General features: G+C 44.5%; 1 protein-coding gene across 14 annotated transcripts in view; it reads right to left on the reverse strand.

The window, feature by feature from the left end:
* MRPS23 (mitochondrial ribosomal protein S23) overlaps window positions 1-12,840 on the reverse strand; it is a 135,617-nt gene that overhangs the window by 114,870 nt on the left and 7,907 nt on the right. For all 14 annotated transcript variants that reach the window (XR_007770413.1, XR_007770410.1, XR_007770411.1 and 11 more), the window contains exons 5-6: window positions 11,301-11,462; window positions 10,668-10,852 (exon numbers count right to left, since the gene is read on the reverse strand). The gene's annotated coding sequence lies outside the window, so the exon portion shown is untranslated. The remainder of the gene's footprint in view (window positions 1-10,667; window positions 10,853-11,300; window positions 11,463-12,840) is intronic.

Raw genomic sequence — 12,840 nt, forward strand, 5'->3', positions numbered from 1 at the left:
CAAAGGGCAGAGGGAAATAAAAATAATGAGTGAGAGAATAAGGGTTGCAGGGGAGAAAGGCTTTTGGAAAGTGCTGCTGGGACTGCCGTTTCTTCTAGTCCTAGACACTGAGACAATCAGTGGAAAATACCAGCCTGGTGCCCCAGGAAGGTGGAATCATATATTGAAATAATTGCCAATTTGGTTTGTGGTCTTTGGGATTTTTGTTATACTCTTTAAGGAAGGCTGGATAGTCTGGGTCAGCGTAATTAATGGATCAAGTGCCAACTACATTGAATACCACATTTTGATCTATGAATCTGCACAACAGCTGCGCTCCTTGGGCACAATGCAGATTGCAAAGCCTATGACGAAGTGTGAGGGAGCTGGGGACACACATTTTCAATTGAGGGGATCTGGCTATGGAACAAATTCCCTGAGGAGATCAGGCAAATCCAGAGTCTGACCACCTGCACAATACATTGCAAAGCTTTCCTTTCTGAGAAGGCCTTTCACCACAAACGACACTCACATTGCAAACACTCTTTTTATTCCCCAATCCCTCTCTTCCCCCAACTGCCTTCCCTACAAAAAAAATACATGTCAGAGATGCCGTGAAGTCCACAAGGAACTGTGTTATTAGTGATTTTACTTGTAAGGCACTCAGACACTGTGGTGCTGGGTGGCAGTATAAAACTCTACAGGTGCAGCTACGCTGCAGCTAGGTAATTCCCAGCTTGGGTAAACGTACGCATGTTCGCTCTTATCATGCTAGCATGCTAAAAATAGCAGTGTGGCTGTAGTGGGAAGAGTTAGCTCTCCTGAGTGAAATCCTCTCCAAGATGCTAGGTACGAACTCAGGTGGCTAGCATGAGTCACCACTCATTGTCGGCTCAGCCACGCTGATCTGTCTGCCAGAGTTGGGAATTACACCTCTCAGCTGCAACGGAGAGATACCCTAAGACAGACAGGCAGACTGTGGTTAAGGCCCTGGCTTGGGACTTGGGAGACATGGATTCATTTTCCAGCCTTGACATAGATTTCCTGTGTGACCTTGAGCAAGGAACTTACTTCCTCACCATGAGCTCCCTATTTGTAAATTGGAGATAATACTTCGTCCCTTCGGCCGCTTTAACTTAAGAGACTGCTTCAGTCCCCCCATTAGCCCAGAATCCAGAGTGCGCAGAGGTGGTTTACAGCACCACCTTTGTCCCTTGTCCCAAGAGGCACAGCCCTGAATCTGTTCCTCAGTCTTTGGCTTCTCTGCTTAAACAGTGAACCAGGCAGCCCATCAGCGCCAACTGTCGCGGTAGTTTATGCATCTAGACCTCCCCATCTGGGAGCTAGATTGAGTGCCACTAAACTTATTCCAGATGGATCACTCAATCGCTACCAGTTTTTCAAGGTGAAATCCTGGTCTCATTGAAATCAATGCCAAAACTCCCATTGACTTGAACATGGTCAGGATTTCACCCTGGATCTCTATCAATCTAGACACTATCTGAATCAGTGGCCAAGAAGCAAAGGGTCCTATAGTCTGTTTACTAATACCATGCACCATCCATTCCCTACTCCCTGCATCCACAATTGTGCTCAGCGCAGGTCCCAGCTATCAGAAGGGACAGCCTAGCCCTGTAACTAGGATGTGAGCCTAGTCATTGCTAGTCATGCCAGAGACCTGACAAACACTAGCTGAAACCTGATTGGTCCTTTGTAGTGCTGTAAATGCTTACAGATGTTTGTTGGCTTTCATCTAGTCTGTGTATTCCAGTGGAGAAAAATATCAGATACCTGTAAATATGTAAATATTTTAATCTCTTTTAAAAAAAAAGATGAGCTTCTATTCTGCCTTTTTTTTTTTTTCCTTTTTAACTGCAGGAGCCTGGATTTGAAAAGGCTGGAAGCATCCTCTCTACTGCATGGGCAAACCACAGAGGAAGGGTGATGATGATAATCTAAGTCAAACACTGTAGCAGATCTGATTGTCTTCATTAACTCCTTGAGCACTAATCTCAAACTCCCCTTCGTCTGCTGGCAAGATTTTCAGGGACAAATGAATGAAATCTGGGACAGTGAATCTGAATACGTGGCAATGGATCAACCTGCCTCCAGCTCTGTGCCAATATATAATATACAGCGTGTGTATATTTACATACCTTCAGGACTGAGAGTCTCAATTTGGTAGACAGTTGGCACAATCACATGCATGTATGGGAAACACAAACTGAGCTAAACCTGAATGTTAGCCCAAAAAACAGAGAGGTAGGTAAAGAAGGGAAATTTGGCACTGAAGCTGTGTCTACGTTATAGAATCGAACCCTTTGTAAAACACAGGTGGCGACAACTGAATTAAGCACAAATGATTTAGTGCACTCGCTCTAGCCATGGTGAGCCAGCCAAAGGTGCTCTGCATGGCAGCCCCAGGTCTATTCTAGAGCTGTTTTCAACTGTTTCAGGTACAGTGGCCTCCGGGTACATAACCCACAGCTCCTGGCACAGCTCTCACAACAGCCCATTTCAGGATATTTTAAAAGGCATTGAGGGTGTCACGGGGAATTGTGGAAGTAGAGATCAAATTCTCATAATTTCATAAGCAAGTCCCACAATTCCTTCTTCCTTGGACTCTGGAATACATGTGCACCATCATAGTAAGATGAGTGATGTGGCCTCAAGTGTAACCCTTTGGATAAGCAAAATCTCACACACTGCATGCACAGGTCATATAACTGTATGTCAAGCGTGCAGCTGGGCATGCAGTTACCTGAGTTTGCATGCAAAAATGTCAATATGTTGTGAGTGAATCTGCAGCAGTAAATCTAGGCAGGGCTCTGGACTGGGAGTCCGGAGACCTGAATTCTATTCCCAGCTTAGCCACAAACATGGTGTGTGGCCTTGGGCAAGTCACTTCACTTGTGACTTCTCTTTTCTCCTTCTATCCTTGGTCTGTCTCATCTATTTAGAGTTTAAGCTATTCAGACTAGGGACTGTCACTCACTATGAGTTTGTACAGCGCCTAGCACTCTGGGGCCCCTATATCAGTTAAGGCCTCTAGGTGTTACTATTCTGCAAACAATCATAGAATCATAGAATATCAGGGTTGGAAGGGCCCTCAAGAGGTCATCTAGTCCAACCCCCTGCTCAAAGCAGGACCAACACCAACTAAATCATCACAGCCAGAGCTTTGTCCTAACCTTAAAAACCTCTAAGGAAAGAGATTCCACCACCTCCCTAGGTAACTCTTTCCAGTGCTTCACCAGCCTCCTAGTGAAAAAGTTTTTCCTAATATCCAACCCAGACCTCCCCCACTGCAACTTGAGACCATTACTCCTTGTTCTGTCATGTGGTACCACTGAGAACACTCTAGATCCATCCTCTATGGAACCCCCTTTCAGATAGTTGAAAGAAGCTATCAAATCCCCCCTCATTCTTCTCTTCTGCAGACTAAATAATAATAAGTGTTAGACTTCTGGGCCATAAGATCTTTCACTCGCACATTATCTCTCAGTTATGGAGATGTGGGCCTTCCCTCTCCCAAAAGCCCTCTTCCATACAGGGCAGCTTCAGTGGAGCGCAGTGTGAATCCTGCATATCCAGCCACACTTGGCATTACAATACCGACAGCTTTGCTGTCATCAGCAACTCCTGCACCCTCCAAAGAAGGGGCTAGGCTTTGTCCCCACGTACTGAATTAAACACAACATTCCCGAGCCCTGTTTGCCCCCTGCATCTCCAAAATCAATGTTGTTTGCTCCCAAACATCTAGTGGCAGAGGATGACTCAGTCAGGCCCCTCCGCAGACAATGAATGGGAGAAAGGCACATTGTGCGGCAATGACCTCATTTACAATAACATAAGCCACTCATGACATCTCCATTGAATGTGAGCTCAGGCAATTGGCCTTTACGAGTGGTGGAAGTGAAGAAGGGATGCTCTGTGTTTCATCACGGAGCACAGGGAGTGGACAGAGCCTTGCTAGCTTTCAGCTTTCCAAGAGCCAACAGTTGCAATGATGGATTTTAATAAGAGTTGCAGTGAGATCTGCACGTGTGCAGGAAACTGGTAATTTTCCAGGGCAGGGAGCTGGGGAATTCTAGACTGAGTGACTCACTAGGAAAAAGAAATTGGTTTGTTCAAATTGGTGTTATTTCCCCCTTAACTGCAAGTGTGTGTGTGGTTTTCTTTTCCTTTTTCCTTCCTTTCAAAACAACTCAGTGATGACTGTTTTTGTGTGTGCAGTCAGGACGAAGCAGGGAAGAGATTAGTAAACGTCTGCCCGCATAACACCCATGGTCCAGAGGCAGATGAGCAGATGGCCGTTCTTAATCTCCCTATCCTAACTGTCACCCCAGCTCAAGAAACATGGGAAAACTCTCATTGGCTCCACTTACTCATTTACTAAGGTCTCCGTGTGCTCTTGGGTGATAGTGATACTGTTTGAAAGTGCTGAACTCCGGGGGGAGGAGCTGGCAAGCTCAGTGTTTAGGGGGAAGAGTTCCTTGTGTCTTCGTTCCTAGTTTAGATCCGGCTTGCTCTGTCTTATGTGAAATTACTTTTGTGTGGGCACATGTGCACTCAGAATTTACAATGCCCAGTTATGAGCTCATATGAATGTCTGGGTTCTATTCCCATTTCCGCAACTGACTAACCATTAACCTGGTGTGAGTCACTTAGCCACTCAGTGCTTCAGTCCCCCCCTCTGTACACTATTTCCCAGAAGGGACTGCGATGAAGCTTAATAGTCTGTAAAACTTAATTAATTGTTTGAGATGCTGTGACAAAAGGAGTTAGCAGAACACCATTTATATTATGGAAGTGACCAAAGGGCCAAATTAGGACCTGGGCCCTGTTGTGCTGTACAGATACTAATGGACAGCCACTGCCCTATTATTAATTACTATTATTTCTCCTAATATTAGAGGGAACATAATTTGGGGACAGAGAATGTACATTTCCCATAATCAATTTTTTCCAGCTCAGCAACAGTGGAACTGACCTGTCAAGACAAATTATTGTCTGTGGAGGCTCGTCTCTCATTCCACCTACGACTGTCCCTTGCGTAGTACAGAAATATTGACTGATATTCAAAGCGCTCATTATTTTTTATCATAAAAAACTGGCCACAGTGGAATGATGGCCAAAACTGGCCAAACCCGTTCAAATAGAGCCAGTTTTTCCTTCACTACAAGCAATGTATGAAGAAGCATTAGACTGTAACCTTAATATTCTTCCTCTTTTTTCCTGCAAACCTCTATGATCTTTACTAAAAATAAAGCTTAATCCTTCCGCTCCCTCCCCCCCGCCCATTCACACATACACACAAAGTAAAGGAACCAATACACAAAACTTCACTTCGAACCATAAATTCTCATGGGTTTTGCCACAGATTATGATAACAATACTTCCATCTGAGGCCTTGAAAGCAGTTGGCAAACATTCATTCATTAAGCTTTCTTGTTTCATATACTATACAGGTAAACTGAGGCACAGAGTGAAGCAGGTGAGCAAGTGGTAGAGGAGGGAATAGAATTTAGAAGTCTTGGCTCTCCTGTTCTCTGCTCTACCTACTTCATTATACTACCTCCAAAGCAGCCATCACTACATCACAAACCATTTGTATCTCTTTCAATAGATGGGGCCAAATACACTCCTGGCCTAGGAGTAACACCCTTGACTTTTGTGGAGTTGCCACGGGGCTGAATCTGACCCAGGATGTTCACAGGTGACTTCTGCGCATTATGTTTTTCTACCGACTGCCCTTGATTACTTCAATGCTGAAACGCACGCAGCCTCACCCAATTGGCCCTTCGTTTAGCCAGATGACTAGGTGTTTCCAAAAGTCTCCCCCTGCACAATGGCTTTATATACACTAACAGCCGCCGCTGTCATTTCCTGGGTCTCGCTCATGCGCAAGAGGGCTGGATTCTTTGGAAGTGTCCCCACAGAGTCCTGAGTGATGTCGGCTGTGCACAGACACAGCCAGTTGATAGCACTTGTGTCCCCACAAGGGCCTCATCATTTGGTTCCCTCGCTGATTACATTGTTGGAGGAAAAACTGGTAAGATGCTAGTGATTCTGGCTAAGTGGGAGTGGCACCAGCTCTCCCTGAAGAACCTTAAAACCCCTCTCTAACTATGAAAGGTGAGGTCAGTGCTTGACAAAGGGCAGGTTTTTATTGCTGTTGAACTGAAACACAGAGGTCTCTATTCTTCAGTCAAGGAAGATACAACTAGAAGGAAAAGTTCTAGTTAAGTCTTAATGACTCTTTCCAATTATATAGTGTCTTCCATCCAGGGAACACACATTGCTTTACAAATACTGATAAGTTTAACCTCACAACGTCCCTGTGAAGCAGCTATAATTGTCCCATTTTACAGACAGGCAAAATGAAGCTCAGAGAGGCAAAATGACTTGCCCAGCGTGTGTAGCCGAACCAGGGACAAAACCCAGTCTCTCTGTTTTAACTGTAAGACCATCTTTCCATTTTAGCCAACTAATCCAAGCTACCGAAGAGGAAGGGACCACCAGTGGAGGGCAGGTAGGATGGGGAGGGTACAAAGGGAAATGCAGACCTTGAAATGCATCTTCTTTTTATTTAAAACTGTATGTCAATTAGTTGCAGTCCTCAAGCTCCTGGAAAGCTGTTTTGGTGTTGCAATGATTTTGGGTACCATTCCCCTGAAAGCTAAGGGGTAAACTACCATGTAGCCCTACCATCTCAGGAAGGATAATAGCCGCAATTTTGGACTGGTCTCTGAAAAAAATCTCATAAGGCTTTGACCAGACCAAGCTGCTAGGTAAAAAACTAATCTTCACCTGCCAGCCTTCTAAACTCAGAAAACTTATGAGAGAGTTGCTTATTAAAAAGCTCTCCAACACATTTCTCAGTGTGTTTGATGTTGATTTCCAGTTAATTTAGTGCTCCTGAAGCTAGCCAGCCAATCTAAACTCCATGAGATAGATGGAGCCCCAATGGAGGTGTGGCTCATGAAACTAGCAAGACTGACAGCTCTGGAGACTGAAGTCCTCTGATGAGCCAGAGACAGGTACAGTATGAACAACGTCGGTACGGCTTTCTCAAATTGCTTTGCTAATGGGCTTCAGCTCTCAAGGAGCAACTCACAATGGTGGGAGACAAGTTCCAGTCTCACGACCCACTTAGTTTATTGGGACTGTCAACAAGGATGTCAAACGTGGCAGGTTTCTGCGAGGTGGACATATGTCCTCAAGGTACTTGGCTGAGACCACCAAATTCAATTCACACAGGCTAGATGGTGATGATTTTCATCCTGTTCAATGCTGAGATGGATTCAACTTACAAGTGAAAAGCTCCATATGTCTTTACTGGTTCTCTGAACCACTCTCTCGCCCTCTACCACCCCCCATCTTTATATCATCTTCAGATATTAAGGACTCTATATTTTAAACAAATTTGAAATAAACTCATGGTTTTTACGGTAATCTTGTGTCTGTATCTCCCCAGTATGATTTATAAAAAAGCTGAGGGTTTTATTTATTGCCGACTCAGAATTTGCTATCTCTAAACATCCAGTTCGCTCATTATTTCATTTTGACTTTTTCAAAACCGAAGAGCTAGTCTAGTCCCATGACTTATTCATCAGACTATGATTTACACACATAATACAAATCCGATCCTGAATCACGAGCTAGGAGCAAGCCTCTATAATTCATGCCGCTCCCTTACACACCACATGGACACTAGGTCCCCTGCTGGAGCTCCACAGAGCATTCTCTCTACAGAGCAGATTAATTGTTTTCCCTGGGATGACTCACTTCCTGGCACCTCCTATGCTCAACATGGTAGGAATGGTCTGGCAATTCTCCTACCGCTGTCTTTGCAGTGACCCTATGGATTAGCCACAACATCTGCAATTACAAATGCACAACTGAAACAATTTGGTCTGATACTTACCTACACCAGGGTTTGGTAGCATAACTCCTTTGGATTTAGTGTTTTATATCCACTTTGCACCAGTATAAGGGATCACGCTGGGTGCAAGGTAACAGAAAATGCAGCTGTGGCCTCAATGGAGTTCCCCCTGATTTAAGGCAGTGTGAGGGAAAGAATAAGCAGGAGTCAGGACCACTTCATTAAAGCAGAATTAGACACTGCCAGGACAGGGAGGTTGTTGAGTTCTCAGACAGCAGCCCATGTACCCGTACGTGGGCAGAGCCAGGCATGTGCCACACCATATCACGTAATCACTCCTTTCTAGCCAATATATACAGCACTGTTCCAAGAAGCTTATAGTAACTTTTTGCACAGCACATATTTCCTTTCATCTGAGAATCTCCAAGTAGCCTCAAACAATTCAGGAAGTCCCCAGATCCCCTGTGAGATAGGTAAGCATTTTTATACCCATTTAACAGAAGGGTAAAATTGAATCACAGCAAGGTTAAGACCAAACTTGTACTGTAAGCCAGATCCTCAGTTGGTAAAAATTAGTGTAGCCCAGTTTACCAGGAATAGACCCAGAGTCCTGAATCCCAGTCCCTTTCTGTAACCATGAGGCCATGCTGCCCAGCTTCACCTCTCTAGAAATAAATCCCTTGGTAGGTAGACAACTCATAGATGCAGAAGTGATCATGTCTGTGCTGCAAAGCACCTCTCTCCTTTTTAAAGGCAGACAGAGCATCTCAGCATCCTGCTACCTGCACCATGAATTTCCTTTGGCATTTCCAGTCTCACACAAGAGAATTCATGAGACCACAATAGGAAATTAGATTATTTTTAAATAAGAGGAGGAAACGGTGTCTTTGTGTCAGACAAGTGGAAGAAATCCAGGACCAAGAGACTGCAGAGCCTTGCCACTTCAGACAGCAGGTGCTCTCCAAGATGTGGTTATGGCAACAAAATAAATGACGGATAATTGCTTTTGTGACAACTTGCCAATTAAATTAGACTCAGCAGAATAACATAATGACAATTTGTTATGCTCTGGTGGGCACTAACATACCAATCATAATTAAATGCTATGACTGAAATAGAATGCTGCTCTACACAGGAATATATAACCCCAATTCCCTCCCAGTGAAACATTATAGGTTCAGTCTTCATTTTAATTTCTGGAGGATAATAATATTAGCCCACATCAGAATGAGCTTGGAATATGCATACAACCAGTAGCACAGGGAAACAGGCCAAGACCAGGACAGCAGAGTTGCTCGAGCTCCTGTGGGTACCCTCCAAAACACTCCTTATGCCTGGGTGCCTCAAAATAGTGGGGGACACTCTCAGGACACTCATATCCTGAGGAGATTTCCAGATCCCTGAACAGAAGGAGCAACCAAAAAAGATAGGGCTCGAGAATCCAGCCCGGCTTTTAACACGGAGCCTAGTGCTTGCTGGATCAGGACTGTGGAGGTTTAGTCAGGGCAGTGTGAGTGCCCATGCAGCGCAGACTGGATCAGTAAAGTTCTTACATTCCCCAGCATTAGCTCTCAGAGCTCTGATTTAATGAACTCCCATTAACTGGGAGCACAACACAACATCGCCCTTTTACACCATTCCCTGAATCACTTCACAACTAGGCCCTGTTCATTAAAACAAAGACTTAGCTCACAGTTATCTAGATGAAAATAATTCGCTATCAGGTTCCCCACATAGTCCTAGTTATCATGTAGTAACCATAAGTGAATTCACTCCTGTGCAGAGGAACCAGCACAAGGCCTTTGCACCACTTAAGTCCCACTTACACCCTCTTTTGCGAGCTTAAGTGTTGCCTAAGGACTTGTGCTGCCTCTCTGCACTGGTTGAATTTCACTGGGTAACAGTAAATATTGACTGGTTTCCAATATCGCTGGACAGCAGAGTGCCAACTTTTCCACGGGACAGAACCTAAACCCTTGCTCTCTGCTACCAAACCACGGGCCCGATGGCAAACTAGGGGCTACAAGGGGAAATAGACTCAACCGTCTTGGATCGCTGGCTATGTAGGCCAAAAGCAGGCCAGGGTATGCAAATCCCAAAATGTCTAGAGTCTGAGTGTACTGAACTGAGATCTGACCCACCCCAAGTTTTGGTTTCGCAACAATTAAAACCTGACCGAAAAGGTTCTGAAAAACAAAACCCAACTTCTCGACCTTTAGTTGTTTACTAACCTGGTTCTTCCAGGATTGCGCTCATCCTTCCTCTGCTCATCAATAATCTCCCCCTACTCTCCCTTCCGAGAACTGTTGTCCCATGTCTTGTTTATCTTAGACTTAGCTCTTTGGGGCAGGGAATGTTTTTTCCTCGATGGAAGTTTATAATGCTAATTAGCAAATTGTGTCATGTCTTATACTGTACCATGTAAATCCCCAGCGCTGTAGAAGCAACGTTTAGTATTTTAAAAACAGGGATAGCTTAGTGGTTTGAGCATTGGCCTGCTAAACCCAGGGTTGTGAGTTCAATCCTTGAGGGGGCCATTTAGGGATCCGGGACAAAAATCTGTCTGGGGATTGGTCCTGCTTTGAGTAGGGGGTTAGACTAGATGACTTCCTGAGGTCCCTTCCAACCCTGATATTCTATTATATGATTCTATGAACCCTACTGTTCAAATGATATTCTTTAAATAAATATGCTCACTGTACATAACATATGCCATTAGAGAGGGCATTGCTAAGAAGCAGCGGGGCACAGAGCTGAAGCAAAGCTCTCCTGAGAAGTAGGTGTTAATAAAGCCACTTACTTGGTGTTCTCATACCAGGTGGGGATATCACGCATACAGAAGCCTCAGACTCCAGTTTTCCTTGGGTTGACAGTTCCTCAGAGAGCTGCCTCTGCCGCCACAACCACTTTCCTGGCAAATGAGTGTAAAATGACCAGCTCGTAGGCCTAGCCCTCCTAACCGTCAAAGATCTGCCGGTGTTGACCCTAATCGGAATGAAAGAAAACGAAAAAGTACTCAAATCCTGTTCCTTGAGAAGAGCTGGCAATTTACACCGATAAAAATCCGTCTAAATTCCAGGGGTGCAAAGGAAGCACCAAGTTATAAGATTGTCGTGCTCCTGGATAACAAAGGCCCTCATACCCTTTGGGAAATCTCACCGTATCTTTTAGAAGACGTGTATGAAGAATGAGACACCTTCACCACCCCACAGGAAACTAAAGCTCCAACGGACACAGCTCTCTAGAAGATTCCGTAACTCAGCACCAGGAGGCCCCAATCCCACAAGTGGGAATATGTAGAGGCCAGTTGAAAAAGAACAGCATTTTACTACAATGCTATTTTGGTTGTAATGAGTGCTGGAGTTCCAGTATTTGGGGTTCATATTCACAGCTTTATCTAAAAAGAGACGATATTAAATAACTTATTACCCACCTCTCTGTAAAACGTGGAGCTGGCAAGGCCTGATCAGCTGGTGTTCAGCAGAGCTGGTGAATTGTTTTGGCTGCCCCAAATCTAGGACTGCTCCTGTAATTCTTACTTCCACTGACCTCACCATGGGATAGCATGGATGGTATTTAATCTTCCAGCGTGTGCCTAATAATATAGTTAGAGATGTGTTACTGCTCACTAATGCATATCCAAGCTCTAGCGCAGTCTAGCTTTGTCTAGTGGTGAATGCAGGGGATGAGAAATCAGAACTGTAGGGTTCTATTCACTGCTTTTACCTCACTGTGCAACCTCACACACATTACTTCAGTGTTTGTACCTCACTTTACTCATTTGTAAACCAGGGACAATTGCCTATTATATTAAGAACTGCCCAAATTCAGGGCCTGCTCCTACAGTTTATGCAGCTAATCTCATTAACATCAATGGAGCCTCTCCAGTTTATACAGGCTGCATGAATCCACCTTGGGCTAGTTCTTTCCTGGATGATACCACACTTTGAGTAATAGGGTCTCTCTCTAAAAGGCTTAATTCTGATGATTGATTTATCTATAAGGATTTATCTATAACAACTCATCAGCGTGAGACTTGGTTGTAACATAGTACACAAAACATGCCACTGTCCAAGACAGAAAATGGGGTTCAGTGCATTTACAGTCAAACAGTGGGGACATACAGAAATCTCTCTTTCTGGCATAGTGCTAGACCTTCAGTATATTTGCATCACTTACCTTATTGCTAATACCATTATAGCAAACTAGCAACCAGGATGCAACGTCTATTGTAGGGAGCTTGTGGTCAAGTCATTAAAGCGGGAGATGTTGGGAGTCAGGATTTGTAGGTTCTAATCTAATGACTTCCTGCATGACCTTGGGCAAAGCTCGCAGGCCAAAAATTTCAAGCACGGCCAGTGGCTTTGGGTACCCAACTCGAGAAACCTGGAAACTTATTGTCAGAGAGGCAGAGCACCCCCAGTTCCTATTGCCTGAAAATAGGATTTCTGGATGCTGCTAGGAGTGAAGAGCCTAGTAATCAACACACTGGCATATACTGTTACTTAAAGTAGCTCAGCAGCCCTGGTGGAGCATGGCAGGCAGATGGGCTGCTACATGAACTCCCTCTGGTTAGCTTTCAGGAAGAAAGAGGTCAGCAATTTAGCTCAGCAAAGGTCAGATGGCTGATCTATAATGGGGTGTAGGATTCCGAGGTAGCTAAAGCCTGGCTCCAGTTGTTAATGAGTGTCACAATACCGGAAGCCAGGTTTGCCAGGCATAAGGAAATTATTTGAATGCATGATCTTGTCCTGTGAAGGGCAAATGACAAGGTCACATCTGCTCCTTTTACACAAAACCAGGAGAGGCCTTTCTCAGAACACCACAGTTGTTAGGCAGTAGATTAAGTGGATCAAACAATGCAGTTTACCTTCTTATGTCCAAGTTTAGCTAGAACCTCTATTATTACATCATCTCCAGTTCTGATTACAACAGTTAAATATCCCTACAGACACCAGATCCTAGGAAAGGAG

The sequence above is a fragment of the Gopherus flavomarginatus genome, chromosome 19 (assembly GCF_025201925.1).
Source record: "Gopherus flavomarginatus isolate rGopFla2 chromosome 19, rGopFla2.mat.asm, whole genome shotgun sequence".
NCBI classification, from domain to species: Eukaryota; Metazoa; Chordata; order Testudines; family Testudinidae; genus Gopherus; species Gopherus flavomarginatus.